Source organism: Lepidochelys kempii, chromosome 1 (genome assembly GCF_965140285.1).
Source record: "Lepidochelys kempii isolate rLepKem1 chromosome 1, rLepKem1.hap1, whole genome shotgun sequence".
Lineage (NCBI taxonomy): Eukaryota > Metazoa > Chordata > Testudines > Cheloniidae > Lepidochelys > Lepidochelys kempii.
Window position 1 is genome coordinate 46,941,277 of NC_136380.1, and position 20,676 is coordinate 46,961,952.

Sequence of the window (20,676 nt, forward strand, 5' to 3'; positions counted from 1 at the left end):
ATTAGTTTTATATAATGACCCAGCAGAGGTTACCTGGTGTGCAGTTTTCCAGAACCTTCTACATGGAAGTGGTCTCCAGCCTCAAGCAGCTTACTGGCAGGACCTATCAAAGTCCCTCATCCCAGGAATTTCTTCCCCTCTGAATCAGCTCAGTAGCAGGGGTATTAGCCTTTGCTGTTCTTCCTCCCCCACAAAACTCAGGACACTGATATTTTCTTTCTATGATTCTCTCCCCAGTCTCCTGTGTGAAGTTTGACCCTGGTCTGTGTAGGCCTCTCCTTTGTCCAACTCCTACTTTATTTCTTGCTTCTCTTTTCACTGCTGAGTGTTCCCCAGCTTCCTTTGAATGTTCTGGTTTGTTTCAGTTTTCTTTCCTGCTCTTCCACATTTCACCTGTCTTCTCCCTAAAATCTAGCATTCACCTGAAAGGATGGCTTTTCCCCCCACTGTTTTCTGCCCCCTTCTCTGCTTTCCCTTTACAGCTCCTCATCTTCCTTCCCCAATTATTGTCACCCCATTTCTTTAGCACTCTGTTCTCCTTTCTTCCTGAATTCTTTTCCTTCTGCTTACTTCCCTAGCTGGCCTTGTGTGCTCTCCCTTTCCTAGTTACATTTACTCCTCCCTGCCTACTTTCTCCAATTTCTCTGGTGGGGCCTATGGAGTCTCCTCTAGCACTGAGCTCGAGTGGTATAGTAGAGAGAGCCTGAAGCATGGGCCTGGTGCAAGGCCCGCAGGTGCTAAGCCCATGCTTCAGACTCTTCTGCTACAAGTGGCTAGAAAATATCTGTGTTGGGGATGGGAACCCAAAGATCAGCTGCCATCATGGAAGGTGCTTCCTGCTGCAGTGACTGGACATGAAACTGGCAGATGAAATTCAATGTTGATAAATGCAAAGTAATGCACATTGGAAAAATGTAATCCCAACTATACATACAAAATGATAGGGTCTAAATTAGCTGTTACCACTCAAGAAGGAGATCTTGGAGTTCTGACAACATCTGCTCAATGTGCAGTGGCAGTCAAAGCTAACAAATGTTTAGGAACCATTAGGAAAGTGATAGATAAGACAAAATATCATAATGCCACTATATATCCATGGTATACCCACACCCTGAATACTGTGTGCAGAGCTGGTCATCCCGTCTCAAAAAAGATATTAAAATTGGAAAAAGTACAGAGAAGAGCAAGAAAAATTATTAATGGTATAGATCAGCTTCCATATATGGGGAGTTTTAAAAGACTGGGCCTGTTCAGCTTGGAAAAGCGATAACTGAGGCAGGATGCGGTAGAGGTCTGTAAAATCATGAATGGTGTGGAGAAAGAGAATAGGGAACTGTTATTTACACCCTCACATACCACATGAACCAGGGGTCACCCAATGAAATGAATAGGCAGCAAGTTTAAAACATACATGAGGAAGTGCTTTACAAATCTCCAGTCAGCCTGTGAAACTCGTTGCCAGGAGACAAGAAGAGCAAAAGTATAACTGGGTCAAAAAAGAATTAGATAAATTCATGCAGGACAAGTCAGGGTCTGTTAACCCAGATGGTCAGGGATACAACTCCATGCTGTGGGTGCCCTTAAACCCCTTGCTTCTAGAAGTTGGGATTCGACAACAGGGGGATGGATCACTCGATAATTGTCCTGTGCCTCTGAAGCATCTGGCACCAGCCACTGTCTGAAAACATGGACCATTCATCTGACCCAGTATGGCCATTCTTATGCTTTGTATTTAGTCACCAGAGGCCCTTGCCATGAATGAGTGCCCTTCCCCCCACCCCAACAAAATGTGACAAAGGGACAGGTGTTAGCCTGACACTTGAAAAATCATCCAAATCCAAACAACTGTCCCTCTGAAATAAAATATTCCCCAAAGAAACCTGAGAGACAAGGTGGGTGAGGAAATATCTTTTATTGGACCCAACATCTTTGTGAAAGAGACAAGCTTACACAGAGCTCATCTTCCCCCCAGTTCAACTGATGTACTCTTAAGTGATAGTACCCAAAGACATAGCTAGTTTATTAATTGCCTGTGAAGATTGTTTTAAGCAGTGCTGATAGAGAAACAGTGTGAACATTTGGAGTTCTTGGTTCACAAGGGCCTGTACCTCCCAGTGTTTTAAAAAACCCAACAAAACATGGACCAATTTATCTGTGAACTAGTTGCAGGAAACTGAGAAATAAGCACAATCAGAAGTAAAGATTTTTTTGACAGGTTTAATCTTAAGCAAGATGTTTACAAAACAAAATAGGATGCAGCATGCGTGTACTCTTGAGAACCCATTTGTTTGATTCTAAAGCCTCTTTTGTCCTTTTTAAAAAGGTTTCCAGCATTGGATTGTCTTCTTGGGCAAATTGTCACCAATGGCAGTAAAACTTGTTTTCCAGCGTTCTGGGTGAGTTTGTTTTCTGTGTTGTTGATTGATTCTATGATTACATTTGAATCTAAAGACATTTTAAGAACAGTATCTTTCATTTTTGTACTGTTATTCATGGTGGGGAAGAATGGGGAACCTTTCAACAATTCTTGTAAACAGTACAGTAGTTGAAAGAGGTGACTTGAAAGCATAATTAAAAGAGAGACTTTTATACCAGTAGAAACTGTCAAGCATAAATAGAAATAAATGTTCACAATATTTCTTAATGTGTCTAGCAGTTATACTATATTGATAGTAAATACGATATTCATGTCTAAACCAAGCTTTGCTCCTTCACTACCTAGTTTCTCTTCTGGTTTGATTCTTGTAACAGAGTGCACTCACCTCTCATGAGTGTCTTCTGCTGGGGGTGAGTGAACCTGTGCGCTCACTCTTCGCTCCTGGTGCCCCCTGTTGGCAGTTAACTCGTCAAGTGGGTCTTCAATGGCTCAGCCCTCCAGCTAAGTCACACATATTCTAAACATATGAAGGAACCCCTTCCAGGGTAAAAGATCCAACAGAGCCTGTCCCTGTGCCCTTGGTTATGTCTGCAGCTGTCTTTGGGCTCAGTTGTCAGCCCCAGCTGTGCTAGCTCTAAGACTACCCCTGCCCTATTATAGAGCAGCATCCCCAGGGCTTTCTTCATGGAGACTCTTTGTCCTCTGCAGTTCTCACTTACTCAGGCCTCCAGCCAGGTCACCTCTCACATTGTCCCCTTCTGGGGGTGGGGGTAACAGAGTTCAACAAACAGTTGGGACAACCTTATGGTTGGTATTCTAAATGAAACTTGTTCCCTCCTTGGGGCTTTGGCTACCCTGTCAGTGGCTTGCAGGGCAGAAGGGGCCAGGCCCACCCACTACTCTGGGTCCCAACCCAGGGACTCTACAAATAGCAGCCACATGCTGCTTCCTTTAACTCAGTTGCCGCTGCTATTGCCTGAATCACTTCCCATGTAGCCCCTTCCTCTTCACCATTACCTCAGGGTTGAAGTTCTCTGTCTGTTCTCTGCTTGAGCAGGGTCTTGCTGAGGCTGCCTCACCTGGAGAGTCACACAGCCTTCCTTGCCCTTCTGGTCCCAGCCAGCAACTGATCTGCTCAGCCCCTGCAGCTCCTTTTAACTGAGCCCTCTGCACTCTGATTGGCTGCTTCCCTGCAGTCTCTCTAGGCAATCAGAGAGGACCCACCTTCACTGTTCTTTTTCTGGGGTGAGGTTTGGTAGGACCATGAGGCCTCCAGCCGGGGGCCTTAAAGGGCCTGGTACACCCTGTCACAATTCTCTAGTGGAGTATTAAAGCCATTTGTGGGACAGTCACATAACCATGGTGGTAATGGTTTTTTGATGTTGTGGGGGAGAGGTGGCCATACTCTGATCTCAAAATCGTATGAGTGAAATTGTAACCTGCAGTTCCAGCTGATTTTTGGTGTGGCTTACACAGTTTTTGTACTGGTGTAAGTCAGTTTGCGGTACGATTATTTTTCCTGAAATGGTTATACCAGTAGTACCCCTACTGTGGATGTAGTTACACTGCTATAGCCTGTTCCCCTTCCCGTATAGGAATAAGCTATACCGGTATAAACATTTGTACTTGTATAACTGCATCCACACTGGTGTGGGGAGGGGTTCTACAATTTTATCTATACCAGTATAGTTAAAGCAGTACAACTTTTGTGTGAAGAGAAGGTCTTCAGTTAGACTTGCACGTGTATATCTGAGAAAATGGCCTGATACTGCATGGGAATGGGAGCTTGCTATGGATTGGACCTGGAATTTGGCCCATGATTATGACTTTGCTTCAGAGCCAAAGGGAAGATGCACTTAACTGCAATAGGGAGGGGAAAACAGAAAAAAGTGCACGTGAAATACACTTCCTTTTGTATAAATGTCCTTGTCTTTCCCAGTTTGCTTCAATAATCTTCAGTGTTTGGCTGAAAATGATGCGGTCCATAGCAGGACTACGGTAGATAGCACTGCTCTATTAACTTTATATGTTTTTAATTTTTGTATAACCATGCTTAAAGGAGATAAGAAAATATAAACAGGTGAGGGATTAGTTTCTCCAGTTGTCCCCTTCTAAATGCCATAATTAAGATGTTCCCGCTCATTAATAAAGTCCTCTAAGTTTCACTGTTAACAGGCATCAAATGGTTTCATTAATTTAATGCATTTGGTTCCATTTTTATGAATTAATCTGTTGGTGGTATTTAAAGTATGGCATTTGAAAAGCTGAATCTGAAGTTTGATTCCTCTCAGAATGATTAAACCAAGAGGATGATTCTTCGACCAAAGAGTACCAGCTGAAAAAGTCTGAGGAATCTTTTAAATGAATTTGCTACATGTAATGAGATTTTCAGGAATATTCAGCGTGTGAAAACCCTTTGAATACTTCAGTGAGTTTTTTAAGAAGAAAATTGCAAAATTAATAGAGGTCAAATAGAGCAACAGATATCAGGCAGTGCCTCAGAATATGAATGCTTTCTGCAAATCTAGAAAAGTGGACATTTCATTTAGGAGACTGAGTTATTGATCTCCTAAAATGTATTGTTTCAAGGGGAACAGGACCAAAGTGCGTATATGAAGGAATAAAGTGGCACTTATTTTTCTGTATGGATCTTAGAGAATTGTGTGGCAGGGTAACAGGTCCCTTTGTATTTCCCAGAGCCCGAGTGAGTCCTATTTGGACAACAGCATAATTCAAGAAGTCTGTGTATCAAAACCAGGATTTTTTTCTTGTCAATGGTTTAAAGAAATATGACCTTGTTTTAACAATTGAATTTTGTTACAATACATGACTGACACAACTGCATATAATAGGAAGTAACTTGAAACATCACCAAAGAAATATGATGGGATTATAACAGTCTTTTTTTTTTTTTTAAAGTAATAGGTCATCATAGTGCTTGCATACAAGGATTTGGGTCAAATGTTTAATATTGTTCCTGTACCTTTGTATAATTAGCTGGTAGAATGAGTCAAAGATGAATGGCTTTTTGCTACTGTTGCAATTAAAAGCAGATACTCCAGCAAGCAATCTGATAACACTTTACAGAGTCATCCTGTTAATTAATGCTGGATTACAGTAGAAATCCTACTGAAGTACTTACAGCACCATCGATATGTCAGATGGATTAATCATGATTAAATTTATTGCATTAAATACCAAAGGGATTAATAATGTCTGGGTCTTTATATCCTGGATTCATAGGTTTTTAAGGCTAAAAGGGAACATTGTTATCATCCAGTCTGACCTCCTGCATAATGTATGTCAAAGGAACTCACCCAATAATTTCTGCATGGAGCCCTTCACTTCTGTTTGAGCCATAGCATATTTTTTAGAAAGATATCTGATCTTTAAATCAAGACTTCAAATGATGGCGAGTCCACCAGGTCCCTAGGTTAGTTGTTCCAATTGTTAACAATCTGGCTGTTTAAAAAAAAAAAAAAAAAAAAAAAAAAGAGAGAGAGAGAATGAAAATTGCTCCTTATTTCTAGTCTGAATTTTCTTTCTTCAGCTTCCAACCACTGTTCCTTTTTTCATCACACTATTCCTTCCCCCCCCGCTAGTTTAAAGAGCTGTCTACTGTTAGAAGTAAATGAATGTCGATTACTCATTTACAATGACTTTTTGCAGTCTATCAGTTAACCCAGTTTTCAATTCATTTAATATGGGCTCCACTGATTTGGCATAGTACAGTTTTTTAATCAGAATGTCACATGAAACTAAGGGTATGTCTACACTTAAAAGCCACAGTGCTACAGCTGTAGTGTTTCAGTGTAGGCACTACCTATATCAAGGCTAGGGGTTCTCCCATCAGCACAGGTAATCCACCTCACTGAGAGGCCATTGCTAGATTGGAATTCTTTCACTGACCTCGCCCTTTCGTTACAGGGGTTAGCTTGTCATAACTACGTCTCTCAAGATGTGGATTTTTCCTGAGAGACGAAGCTATGCTGATGTAAGTTCCCAGGGTAGACCAGTCCTTAGTCAAATGCCTTACTGAAGTCTAAGTATATTTATATCCATACAGTTACCTTCCTACTTCAGAGTGATACAGTCATTGTAGTTAGCAAATTTCTAAAGAAATAGGTTTGGCTTGACCTTTTTAAAAACTAAGGAAGTTATTCAAACAGTCCTGGCCATATTGGTGAAAATGTCATTATAGTTAGCTCCATAGTATACAATCACATTTTATACTTTTTGACATTGGAGTGCTGTTGCTAGCCATTGAGAGCTTGATTCTGCAGACTTCTGAGTCCATATGGCCTTTCGCAAGTCTGAGGTCATTACTGTGCTGCCATACAGCTGTAGTTGAGAACAGAGAATGTACATTTCATGAAGTGGAGGTCTCTTTGTGTGTTGGCTTTGGAGATAACTTTCTACAGCAGCTGGTCCTTGAGACAGAAAGGACAATAGCCAGGGTCAAAAGTTGATATCTCTTTCCAGCAGTAGGTTGTGCAAAAGAGACTTAAAACAATTGGAGAAGATCCTTCTACTAGTAATCCAAATTACTAATAAAAAATACCCAAAGAGTGAAAAGCAGCAGTCACCTAGGCTTAGATCCTCAAAGATATTTAGGTGCATACTTCCCATTGAATGAATGAGAGTTAAGCACCTAAATAATTTCTAGGGCCCAGATCATCAAAGGTAACTTCCCACACTCTTTGAAACAAGTTAAGGCATGTCTGATGTGACTTGTCAATGTGCTGTGTCCCTTTCTCTCTTTCACCTGGATCCTGACTGCTACTGGTGCTGTGTCCCCTGGCATAGTCTAGTCATGGTAAGTGATTATAGGGAGCTGTGAATAAAGAAAATTAATTTGGTCCAGGTCGCCACATGTGAATGCCTGAGCCACAATCACACTATCAAGGTTTTTATTCCATACTCATCACTGTAGTATCTGAGTGCCTCTCATCTCTTTGTGCAGAGGAATTAGAGAGTGGCCTTCTATGGCAGTTTGGAGGGATCAGGATAGGAATAGCCATCTTCCCTGTTTTACATGCACAAGGTGAATGATTGTGCTGTTTCTAGGGTATGGCAAATAGATAGATTTTAGCTTCTACAGAGCAGTAGCAGATTTGTAAACTCTTTGGGTCAAGGACTATCTTTTTTCTGTGTTTGTATAGCACCTAGCACAATGGGGTCGTGGTTCTTGACTAGAGCTCTGTGATGGGATGTACAAACCCCACACTGGACAGCAAGGGATTAAGGAGCTGCTCTGGGCTCAGTCAGCTTTGCCCCATCACACCTGTGAGGCATGCACAGGCTGGAGGAGGAATTAAAAGTACTCCTGAGGGAATTCTGCTCCACTGTGCACACGCAGAATTCATGTCCTCTACAGAATTTTTTTTCTCCACAGAAAATACATTCTGCCAGAGAGGTGCTGCAATTATGCCTTTTGTGGTGCTAGAACAGCAGGCAGGACAGCATGGGGCAGTTGGGGTGTGTGTCACAAACTGGGGTTGAGAAAGGCTAGTCGGGGGGACAGATTTGGGTGGGGGATGAATAGGAGTGGGGTTCAGGGACACATGGGGATGGGGGACAGGGGTGGAGGGGGGCTGAGCGGCAGTGCAGTGACACATGTGAATGGGGGAAGGAAGGGTGGCTGAATGAGGGTACATGGACACATGGGTAGGGGATGCTGAGGTGGGGCGTGTGCAGGGACACATGGGGACAGGGGCAGATGTGCCTGACTGAATGGGAGAGGCTAGAGGTCAGCCAGGGTCTGCATGGGAGAGGCTCCCCAACTCCTTAACAAACCCTCCTCCCCCCCCCCCAAACCCCTGTTCCATACTTCTCCCACCCACACCCAACAACCCCCCAGGTTCACTCCCAGGTTACTTCCCAGCAATTACTTCCCTCTCACTCAGCTCCTCTCTTACCCCTGACTCTCCCATGCCTTAGCACTGCTTCTGAGGGGTGCAGGAAATACAGTTCTGTATAGTAGTTTGAACTAATTATTACTCAGTGTTCTGTATTAATATGCCTCATAAGGAATCTATCTGTCCTAAAAAAAAAAAAATTCCGTAGTCTTTTTTTTGTTGTCTGTATTGTTACAGACATACTTGCTGGCAGGTATTTTGAAATAAATTACCAAAATAATTGAAACTGGCATGATTATATTGTGTGATTTTGACAACTAAAATATGCAGAATTTTGCAGAATTTTAAAATGTTGTGCACAGAATTTTTAATTTTTTGGCACAGAATTCCCCCAGGAGTAGAAAAGGGAGCAAAACAGCTCACTGGTGGGCAGACGAGGGAAGGGAACAAATCTCCAACCCTCAATTCCTAAGGAAAGGGCCGAGGAAAGGCAGGAGCTTTCTTGACAACCACTGCCTGAGGGAAGGGAGGGCCTGATCCTGATTCACCCTGAGGGGGAATCATTCCTTGCTGTCTTACTAACTTGGGTGTATTGTGTAAGCTCCCCTTGCTTTTTGTTTACAAACTACCCCGGAAGGGAAGAGATTTTGAAATGACCTGGCCAGTACCACTGGAACACTTTTTTTAATAGTGGCGGTGCTGAAAGCCAGCCCCCTTACCCCGTCCGTGCCCCCTAACCTCCCCCCCCCCCGAGCTGGGGCTGGGAGCAGGGCCATGTCTCCGGGAGCGGGGGACCCGGAAAGGGGTAAGGGGGCTGAGGCTGGGGCTGGCAGCCAGGGCCCTGTGCAAAACCTGGGGGTGCTACAGCACCCCCACACCTCTAGTTCCCACACCTATGGACCTGGCCAGAGGGCCAAGTCACAGGAAGAGACAGGCCACTGTAGAGGTTGAGCAACCAGTGACAGCAGACCCCAGCAGAGAGAGACAGCTGCCAAGCCACCTCCAGCCACGAGTTGGTGCTGGTGATGAGCTGATCCACTCACAAGCTTTTATACGCTATTATGATATAAAATGAGGAGTGTAGACTGGATGTGACCAGATACCGTGAGCTTGCAATGACATAATAGAAGGCATAGCTTCATAAACTCCTAGATAAGCCCACCAATGCAAAGTTACTTGCAAAAGATCTTTGGGCATGTTAATTTATTGGTAGCACCTTTTTGGATTGCAAAACAGTTTGATCTTGGCTGTGAAGTAAAGATGCATAAAAGCATTTTAGGTTTATTTTTCGTAATTAATCATGCAAAAGTCAATTTTATGGTAAAATAGACAAATGAGATGTCAGGAAGCATTTGATGGTGAATATGCCGCCTCAAGATGTTAGCATGATTTGTGTCTCAGCTAAAACAAAACACAGCATTTCTTTTATCTGCATTGTAAAATGAAACCCATTCAGAAAAGTAGACTCCAGTTATTATATATTTATATTGTTTGATTATTGAAATCTGTCTAATTTGTAATCTGTGTGTATAGGTATGTATATATAGGCTTGCAAGGATTAGATTATAGTAAATGTCAGTAAGCATTGATTTCACTGTACATACACAAACTGAAAAAATATTTCCATTAATAAAAATTGAAAATTACAGCTAGGCAAAGTAAGAAAAATGCTCCCTGAGGACTTATTTGAGTTTGATATCAGGATATTTACTTTGTATATTTTGACATGTGATGTTGACAATTTGTTTTAACTGCTCTAAAGCTTGAACTTTTTGAAATCAATGTCTGTGAATAACCCTGCTGTCTGACCCCCATCCATAATTTCCTGCAATTGTGAACATTTTATATTAATAAAAACAAAAAGTGCTTAAAACCCATAATTTTGCTCAACTGTGAAAATTTACATTAATTAAAAATTGAAAAAATGCTGAAATGAACATTTGATATCTTCTGAAATTCTAAAAATCAAATTCTCCTAGGCCTAAATATATATCAGACTTTCCCCTTATTCCCTCTTTCCCCTCTCAGCATTTCGGCATAGGCTGTGGCCATGTTTTCAGTCAGGGCAGCTTTTTCCTTCCCTGAAGCTCCTCACACACCTGTCAATTTCTCTCCATCTTCTTCCCTCATTCCTTCTGAAGTAACTGGCTCCAGTGACTGTTGAAGAACAGGATACTGGAGTGGATGGACCATTGGTCTGATTTAGTATGGCCATTCTTCTATTCTTCATATTGTTCTGGAAATTAACTTTGTAAATATCAATAGCTTACTGTGCTACAGTGAAGCAGAGATCAAAAGGATAGTTCAAAGGCTGCGTCTGCTCAAATCAAGAAAAGCTGCAACAACCTTTCCTCTGAATGTCAGAGAAATACTTGTGGCCTCTTCTGGAGCTTCTGACAAAACTATTCTACAGATCATCCAGGAGAGTGACTCTCTTGAAAAGGGGTGGGGGGTAATTTACACTTCCCTTTGGAGAACAAGAATGTTGCTGAAATTACATTAATGATGGTTGTTACTGACACACTGGGTATGTCTTCACAGCAAAGAAAAACCCGCAGCTAGCCTGTGCCAGCTCACTTGGACTCGTGGGGCTGTTTCATTGCTGTGTAGACTTCTGGGCTTGGGCTGGAGCCCAAGATCTGGGACTCTCCCACCTTGCAGGGTCCTAGAGTCTGGGCTCCAACCCAAGCCTGGAAGCCAACACAGCAATGAAACAGCCCCACAACCTGAGCCTGAGTCGGCTAGCATGGGCCAGCCGCAGATGTCTAGTTGCTGTGTAGGTGTACGCTCAGAGGGTGGCTGCTCAGCTCTTGAGGAATTTTGGATCTGGACCTCAACTTCATGGATAGGGCCATGTTTTAGAGATAACAAAACCTTCAGTGAATATGATATATAGAGATAATTAACTCTTATAATGATGTTAATAGTGGCAGCCACTGAAGCATTTATTATCATAAATGCCTCTCTTAATGGGATTTCCTGACTTCTAGTGTAAATTGTAATTTTATTAAAAAATATCTTCTTTAGTGGCTCACTTCTATTGTCTTGTCCTTTCTATTTAGTCTGTCCTGGCCTGTTATATCTGTTACATATGCTCTGTATTAATCTTCAACGTAAGCCTGAACTCCGTAATATAAAGCAGTGTGACTGGATTCTTGTGATATGCGTTGCCTTTCCTTCTGATCTGTACAGGAAGGGGGAATGAGGATGAGGTAAAGTCACTTAGACTCTCTCAGTGAATTAGTTTGGGGAACAGTGGGTTCTTAGCTGTGGGGTTTCGCACTGAAGCCATGTGAGTGTCAGATAACATGTGGTTAAATCCCACCACCACTTTTTTTCCCCCTAGTGTGGGTGCACCCACAGTTTTGTGTGCTTTTGACACACAAAGAAATTAAAACAATTCAGTATCGGATTTGTTTTGAAAATTCATTGGAACCTAAAACACAAAGTGAAACTCAAGTATATTGTGAAAGGATCACCCCATACCTGGCATCAGACCCAGTTTCTGCCTCGGTTTCCCCACTAATGTAAGCCCGTGGGCCAGCTCACTGGCCAGTGCATCAGTGAAGGTCCCATCGTCATCAATATTTCACTTTTGTTTCCAAGGGATGGATTTATTGCATTATTGTTCTTGATTAAGTGCATTTAATAATCCAGGGAATATAGTGGGAGTTCTCCATGGGCATATGATGTTTTCAAAAACAAATGTAGGGAACTTCTAGTTTATCCTCCAGTCTTTTGAGTTACAGTAGCATTCTTACTTCACTAGTGGTCTTTCATATTGCTCAGCAATCTGTTCCTGTAAATATCAATAGTCTAAATTGTATGATAAAAAGAAAAACTCAAAATTTCAAATTAAGTTTCTGCTTGGAGCAAGAGTGCCTGTTGGCATTAAAAAAATTAAGATGTTCCCATTTTGAATATGAGATAAGATCAGAGCTAAACTGAGATCCTTTCTTTTTGAGACCTGTACTCTCATGAGAAACACAGTTGGAAGTTGAGGGATATTTTTCATCTGTGTTTAAGATTTTATGAATAGGGGGAAACTTGAATTTAGGTGCATAACTTGCTTTAAAATGTACATTTTACCATTTTTCACTCACAAGAAGAATAAAAAAACTTTGTATTTAGGGACGTAAGCTACTGCCAAACTAAAGTGGAATACATGAATTTGTGAACCTGCTACAGCTTTTAAAAGAAATCTTAATATCACTATTTTTTTCCCTTTGCATACATGTTCACTCATACTAAATTTCAAAGACTTCTTTGGTAAAACTTCTTGGGCAACTGGCTTGGCATCTGTTAATTTAATTCCCCTGTACTACTGTAATAGGATATAAATTAGAACTCTGGGGATCACTGATAATGTTCAATGAATAAGATGAAACTTTGAAGGATATGAAAGGGATTGCTCTGCTAAGTAGTAACATACAGAGCTAGAGGGAGATTTTACTGTACTGTAGTCTTCTGGGAGAGTTGGGGAAGGAGGAGAGTGGGTAGTCCAAAAACCCAAACTCAGAGTTCCTGTACATGAAGTATATTTGCTTTATATTTTTATATAGACTCCAGTTCCTCCCACTCACAATAAAAACATTCTCTGGCCTCTCCCTTCCTAAAACAACCCATTCTCTTAACCCCACGTGCCTTGTCAGCTAGCACCCTATATCCTGTCTTCCCTTCATCTCTGCTCAAGTGTACTGCCTACAATTGCTGTTTCAGGTTCTCCTCCAACTCCAACTGGTCTGATTTCTGCCATCTTTACTCCACTGAACTTATTCTCACTAAGATCCTTAATGACCTCTGCATGGTGAGATCTCAAGACACCTTCTCATCCTCCTTCACTTTTCTGCTTTTGATACAATTAAGCATTCTAGAGCTGAGCAAAAATCAGGATTTCCATCCACAGGAAATTCCAATGCTTTATTATTTTCATACTGAAGTGGGGCAAAAACTCAACCTATCAACATTTTTATGGAATGAACATTTCCAAAAAAATCCTATTTTGAAATGCCAGACTTCTGTTTTGACATTTTTGATTGGAACACTTTGACAATCCTGAACTGAAATGTTGTGTTTTAGTGTGCTGAATCAAATTGAAACAATGTTGTGAGAGTGTTCAGCTTTCAGTTGCATCTGCCTATGGGCCAGGTTCCTTGGCTGGACTACATCTCCCATGATGCACCACATCATTTGGTTAAAGGGAAGGCTGCAGTGCATCATGAAAGATGTAGTCCAGGCCGAGAGCCTTCCGCAGAGAAGCAAATGAGGGAATGAAAAACCCAAACTATAGCTCCCATGAAACACTGCAGAAGCATAAGTAGATGCAGTTTAATGTTGACTTGTAACGAAGTTTTGCTTCCATTCAACAAAAAGAAATATTTTGATCTGTATTGAACTTACTCAATGAAATTTTGCTTTGCTTTTCCGAATGGAAAATGAAAAAATTCAGTAAAATCAGAATCCCCCTTCCCCTCCCCCCCCAGTTACATGTAGTAGAAATGGCACTTTCCATCAAAAACATGTAATCAGAAAATTCCCAACAAGTTCTAAATCATACCAGGCTTTTTGAAATCTTACACTCCCTTGGCTTTCATGAATCCATCCTCTCCTAGTTATCCTACCATTCTGGTTGATCCTTCAGTGGATGGTGATCCTCCTTCTCTTTCTTACCTCCACGGAGATCTGTCCTTGCTCTGTACCCTCTCTAGATATTTTTTTCATCTCACACAGCTTCCATTAACAACTTTATGTCAGCAATCCACAAATCTGCCTTTCCACTCCTGATCTGACTCCCACCATCCAGGCCTACATGTTGGCCTTTCTCTCTGACATCTCCTGAATGTTTCATCATCAATTTAAAACTAACATGGCAAACATGGAACTTTTCTTCCTCTCCTTCTGCTCGCCTTTCTCTGTCACTGTTGATGGCATCAGCATCTTCCCCTTCTCTCTCTTCCCTCTTTTGCTCCATGCATCCCAAATTTGCTGTTGCTTCCTCCATAGCATCTCTTAGATCCAGTCTGTTCTGTCTGTCAGCACAGCTAATACTCTCTCAGCTAGGCCCTCATCACCTTCTGTTTTGACTACTTTCTGGACACCACATCACCCACTTCAGTCCATTTCAAACACAGCTGCTCTGCTGCTGTCTCTCCATCACCTTCTTTGAATCCTTCCAGTGGCTCTTCTTTGTGGCCACATCAAGTTCAAGTTATCTTCACTGTTAAGGTTCTTTGCAGCTTTGCCCATCCTTATGTATCTGTTCTTATATACCACGCAGTCACCCTCTGCTCTCAGTGATGCTCACCTCCTCTGCCCACTTGTCCAATTCTCCCTCAAGCACTTTTTCAATTCTTCCACATTGCTCTTTACACATGGAATGGCCTGTTAGAACACATCTGTAAAGAAACTACCTTCTCCCCCCAACCCCCCCACTACCATTATACCAACTGATAAAGGCTAGCTAGGGGCTAGAGGGAACTGCTGATTATTATTTATTAAAACCATAATAACCACTTTTAAACTATTTGAAATGATTAAGTGGAGCACATAGATCTCTGCGTTGAGATAGAAAACAGAAGTCCTGATCACTTGTGCTCGTTAAAGTTCCTATTACGGCTTTTGGAGTGGAACATGAAACCAGACAAATCATCTGTTTTTAGATTTAGTAACTAGCCCAAAACCTGGCTCTTCAATGGCACTTTTCATCAGTAGATCTCAGAGAGCTTTAGGGGGTCAGGATCATTATCCCCATTTACAGATGGGGAAACTGAGGCACAGAGAAGCAGAGCAACTTGCCTAACGTCATCCAACAGGCCAGCAGCAGTCAGGAACAGAGTCCAGGTCTCCTGAGTCCCAGTCCAGTGCTCTTCCCAATAGGCCACACTGCCTCTCTATGTAAACACATCATATTATGGTTATCGTCATCGTCTCACCTCCTTTCCTCCAGCTGTTTGTTACATCCTCTTGTCTTAAACTAGACTGTAAGCTCTTTGGGGCTGGGGCTGTATCTGCATATATTTGTACATAATGAGTCCTGATCCTGACTGGCAATTCTGGACATGGTCACAAGACCAATAATAAATAGGTAAAACAATCCCAGTGCAGAGAAGATGCCAGTGAAAAGTAGCCTTGCTGCAATAAATTAGGGGTTTGTGGATAACAACAGGCCAATATTCATCTTGATTTTTCAATCTGCAGAAAATTGCTAACAAAAAAAGATGGAGAAGCTGCTATTTTCTACCTGGAAAACTGTCTTTGTGTCTTGAATGGCTGCTGATAGTAGTTATTCTCTTACAGCTTTTCTTCTCTTGTATTTTGTGAACCTATCAATTTGTAAAAGCTTTCAACCCTGATGTCAGTTAAGGACACCACTTTAAACCAGTGGTGAGGAAATACAAAGAAAATTACTGAGGGCCTGATTCTCCTCTCACACACACGTTTTACTCCGGAGCAGCTCCACTGACTTCAGTGGAATTACACCTGAGTTACACAGGAGTCAGTGAGAGGCCCTTTATGGAAGTTCATTGTGTGGTGCAGTGACTAAAGTGGGGATTTAAAGTGAAAGATAATAAAGCATAATGTCTTTGTGAAGTGGGATTTGTATGTGCATGGATGTGAGCTGTTTCCTTCTGATGGTCAGACTCTCTTAGAGGGAAAACTCCACAGGAAATTACAGTGGTGAGGGTCATTCTGCAAACCGTCTTCCCAGGAAGTCACTTCTCAGCATATTGCTAGGAGACACTGTGCTGACGGAGGTGGCATCTCTGCGTTGAGATAGAAAACAGAAGTCCTGATCACTTGTGCTCGTTAAAGTTCCTATTACAGCTTTTGGAGTGGAACATGAAACCAGACAAATCATCTGTTTTCAGATTTAGTAACTAGCCCAAAATTCAGCCCTGCTTTGCAGAAAGAGTTGTTGAGCTTTACTGATCTTTTGGGTGAACCTGGCCATGCTTTTTTGAATCATAGTTTTCTTCCAGAAGGCCCTGGGCTCACTGGTTTGCTGGCTCCCCTAGTCCTAAGTGTTTTGAGGTTGGCATCCTTCTAAATCCTCTAGAAATGTCTTCAAGGTTGTCAATTCCTTGCCCATCAGTGGGACTCATAAATCCTCTTTTCGTCTAGCAGATGCGGCTTTAGAGGCAATTTACTTTTATTCTGGGGCCTGAGGTACCTCCAGAATGCACCTGGTGCTATTTGGGAATTGTTACTTGATGTTTATGACCCTACAGGATCTATTTTGGGCACGTAGTGTAGGTACTAGAACATGGAGTCTCTGCCCTCTAAGTAAGTAAAGTCCTCTAAAAAACTGGTCTTTAAATATGAAAATGGGCCAACTGTAAAAATAATGAAAGTTTTTATGTTTGGGGCTTTTTGTAATTATTGCTAAAGGGATTTGCAGTCTGGGTGTCAGACAAGCACCGTGACTTGCACCTCTGTAAAAACCTGACTGCATGCTGCTGTAAAAATGGCTTAAGACTTGGCCTGATTCACCACTGCTTTGAATCCTGTGCAATGACTTATGCCTGAACTCGGGAGGTGCAAAAGACTTCCAGTCTGGGTTGGTAGCCCATTGCAGAGCGGTAGGCAACTGCACAAGGTTCAAGGCGGTGGAAAATGGAGCTCCTGATTTTCATTGTTGTCCTCCTCCTCTCCAGTTCCCAGGCCAACAGCACCGCAGGAAACAGACAATGAACATTGCAAAGAACAACTTTTTTTTAAAAAAAAACTGAGCCAGTAATAGCTGCAGAGACTCCCAGAGCATCACAACCAGTGAAAGAAGAGCCCATCTTTCATTTGTAAGTATGCTTAAGCATATGGATTTTGCCATCAGTCAAAAAGTAGGACAGGACAGCTTAGACAATCTAACCTTCTATCTGTAACAGAAGAATATTTCCTTTATGAAAAATCTTTAGATGTCAGAAAAGACCTATTACTCTGCTGAGAAGTCATCTTCCCACAGGTCTGGCAAAATCAGACACCTTTATTGCTTATTACCTTGTATCTATTAAACGTGCTGCTTCAGTGATGCTGTTGTCATTCTCAGAGGCCAAAGAACACCGCTTTGTACATGCAAAAACCTCCCCATATCCAGAAAATGTTCCGCTTGTATCTATCCAGAATTGTTACCAAGGCTCCATATACTCCATAGCAAGTTTGACATGACTTCTACAACAGAGTAGAGATTCTGTGGCAGGTGCAGATACATTCAGTAAAAATCTCGATTTTAAAATTATATATGAAAATGGATAATATAATCACCACAGTCTCACCCCTTATTTAATTTGATATTAAATTCTGTTTGTTCTATGCTGCATCTATATTTTTAATTTTCAAGTTGCTGCAGTATTTTTTATTGAAATGCATAACTGCATAGCTAAAGTGCCAGGAGTGGGAATGAAGCTGAAGATTTGGGAAGCTGGAGAGAGGACACTTAGACCTTCTCTTCATTAGGCAGAAAGGTATGTTCTTAACGCATGTTAGTTACCAAGAGGTAACTTCGACCTGCTAACTTGTGTGAAAACTACACACTGCTTTGTCTTCATCCTGGTTTTATCCCCATGTTATTTACCATGTGTTAGCTAACACAGGTTAAGAACACACCTTTTTTCCAAGTAACAACTCACCCTTTGGACTTCTTTCACCTGGGAAGGTGTGGGAGGCAATTTAGGATTGTGGGACATGCACATCAGGCTATTTCTAAAATTATCATAATTTAAATAGTTAACATTGATATTGGCATTGTCGTCACTAGATTTCAAAGTTAAAACGCTATTGTGACAAATGGAAATGGTTCACACTTTTTCCAGAGCTGCTGCTTTGGGTTGCCTGCAGGTATGTCTTCACTGCAAAGTTAACTCACATTACCGACACTTGGGTTACTCACAGCGCGTTAGCCTAGCTCAAATAACAGCAACACACCGCAAAATAACACTCAAGCCGCTGTGTCTACACTGGCGCTGCACTCTCGAGTGTGGCATTGAGATTTCTGGGGACGCATCTCATACTTTCCGCTGCAGTAAGCTGAGCTGCTCTATGAATTTTTTTTCTCAGTGAGTTATGGGTGAACTCGGCTGTCCTTTCTGGGCACAGTTTATTGGACTACTAGTGGCACTTGAGCCTGTACTCCTCCCCCCACACACACACAATGGGCAAAATCACACTTGAGTGAAGGGGGTTTGTGTGTGGATGGGACTCAAGTTAGGAGCAAACACTCGAGAGAGACAACAGTTGAGTCAAGACAAGGCCTCAGAAAGAGAACACTAGATGAGTTTGCACTCAATTTGTTTGGAAGGTTTCGTTTGCAATCACAAGGGCTAGAAACTTAAATTTTGTAAATGGAAGCTTAGATTCAGGAAGATTTTGAACAAATCGTATGGCTGTAGAATTATGGAGCCTTGGTTATTACATTTCATGATAGAATATCCTGTGAAAAAATTAACAAGCACATTGAAGTTAGTTCACATGACCAGAATATTATTTAAAATAGTAACTTGTATGTAATTCCTAAAAGCACTGTGTAAGACCTCATCCTTGCCTCAAAGATCCTACAATTGTCAGCAAAGAAACAGAAGAATAGTTCACGAAGCTGGGAGAAGCATGCAGAGACACTTATTTGTGAGGAAAAGGTGAAAAGTGTTCCTGAAAGAAGTGGATTTGAAAGAGGGGGAGACAGAGTTTGGAGAAGAAGGCTATTGAGCTATGGGGTAACACTGGAAGGCATGAAGCTGAGACTGGGAGAAAGATAAAGAGGCAGTGTAGGTGAGAAGACTGGGAGGAGAATAAGGAGTGAATAGAAGGAAATAAGATCAGAAATGTAAGATTATGAAGGGGCCTGGAAGGTAAAGATGAGGACCTAGAAGTTGATGTTGTAAGGCACAGGGAGCCAATGAAGGTTTTTGAAGAAGGAGAAATTGTCAGAGGGACAGGAGAGGTAGATTACTTTAGCTATGGCATTGTGCACAGTCTTCATTAGAACTGTGCGTATGGTGTTGCTTCCCCATTTCTAGTGTACATTGTACTGGTTAGTATGTGCTCAGGAGAGAATGCATGGCCCTCATTAACTGTGTGAGCACTCGGCTCATACTGACTCTGCTCTGGTATCTGGAAATACCAAATTCACACTGGGAATGCTGGAGTCTTAACACAGGTACTAGTATTGTTTCTTCTATACTACTGTAGTCTCTTGATACCATCCCTTATATGTGCCAGCCACTGTGTGAGTTCTGGAAATCAGAGAGGGAGTAGCAGCCATTTAGGAACTAAAAATCTTTATGCTTTTGGTTTCTTTCTTTGTACCATGGCAGGAAAGCAATCAGTCATGGTCAGATTTTTCGTTTCTGTTGAATGCCAAAGGCAAGATTAGAGGCGGTATGGTCTACTGAATAGAGCATTGACCCTGGGAGTTAGGAAACCTGGATTCTATTCCCAGATCAGCTCCTAATTTGGTGCCTGCCCTCCTGGCAAGTCACTTCACCGCTCTGTTCCTCTATTTCCTCTCCTATTCTTTCTCTGCCTTGTCTATTAAATTACAAGCTTTTTGAGGCAGGTCTTAGTACAGTGGGGCTCCAGCGTTAGTCAGCACTACTGTAATACAAATAATAATATACAATTGAATTAGGAAGAAAGAGAATTTACACTGGAGTCTGTGAAGCTCTTATGCTGGTATGTATGCTGGTATGTGCACAGTTACACAGCGTGAAACGAGAGTAAACAAGAAGGTTGTTCCAGAGTTTACTGTTAAAGATTCCGTTGTGTTTGACCAATGAAACAAACCTTCAGAGAATATTTTACACACCATTAGGAACGTCTCTTCTTCCTGTAGTACAACACAAGAACAACAGGGACATTCGATTAAATTGAAAGGTGGCAAATGCAAAACGGACAAAAGGAAATACTTTTTTATGTAACGTATAATTAGCCCATGGAACTCATTGCCACAAAGTCATTTAGATGAATAATTTAATACATTTCTAAAAGAGAACGGACATTTATATGGCTGTCCAGAATATCCAGAGTTATAATAGTGAATGCTAACAAAAATTTGGAAGGGGTGTTAAACCTTATACTTCAGGGCTTAAGCAATCTGTAATATTTGGAGACCAGGATGATAGGGGGTGGAGGGAACCGTATCCCACTTCTACCTACTGCAGGGTTCCTGTATCTTCCTCTGAACCATTTTGTACTGATCACTGTTGGGGACAGAATAGATAGATTGGCCTAGATAGATCTCAGGTCTGATTTAGTGTGGTGATTCAAATGTTCCTCTCTGAAAATATCCTTGCTTTTCTTTATAGGAAACTGCTCAAGGCATAAAATACCCATGGTATTTTTATAAGAATCTGACTAGAATAAATGCCAGACAATGAGCTGCTACCGGTTGGCAGCTTTATCAGAAAGGCTAGCAGTTCAATGTGCATAGAACAACCGAACCATTCTCTCAGA

General features: G+C 41.7%; 1 protein-coding gene across 7 annotated transcripts in view; it reads left to right on the forward strand.

Moving 5' to 3' along the window:
- MTUS2 (microtubule associated scaffold protein 2) overlaps positions 1-20,676 on the forward strand; it is a 502,895-nt gene that overhangs the window by 19,441 nt on the left and 462,778 nt on the right. For 6 of the 7 annotated variants that reach the window (XR_012158528.2, XM_073340921.2, XM_073340900.2 and 3 more), the window contains exon 2: positions 2,324-2,396. The gene's annotated coding sequence lies outside the window, so the exon portion shown is untranslated. Of the gene's footprint in view, positions 1-2,323; positions 2,397-16,889; positions 17,031-20,676 lie in introns of all 7 variants that reach the window. The other variant, XM_073340845.2, reaches the window with a different exon arrangement.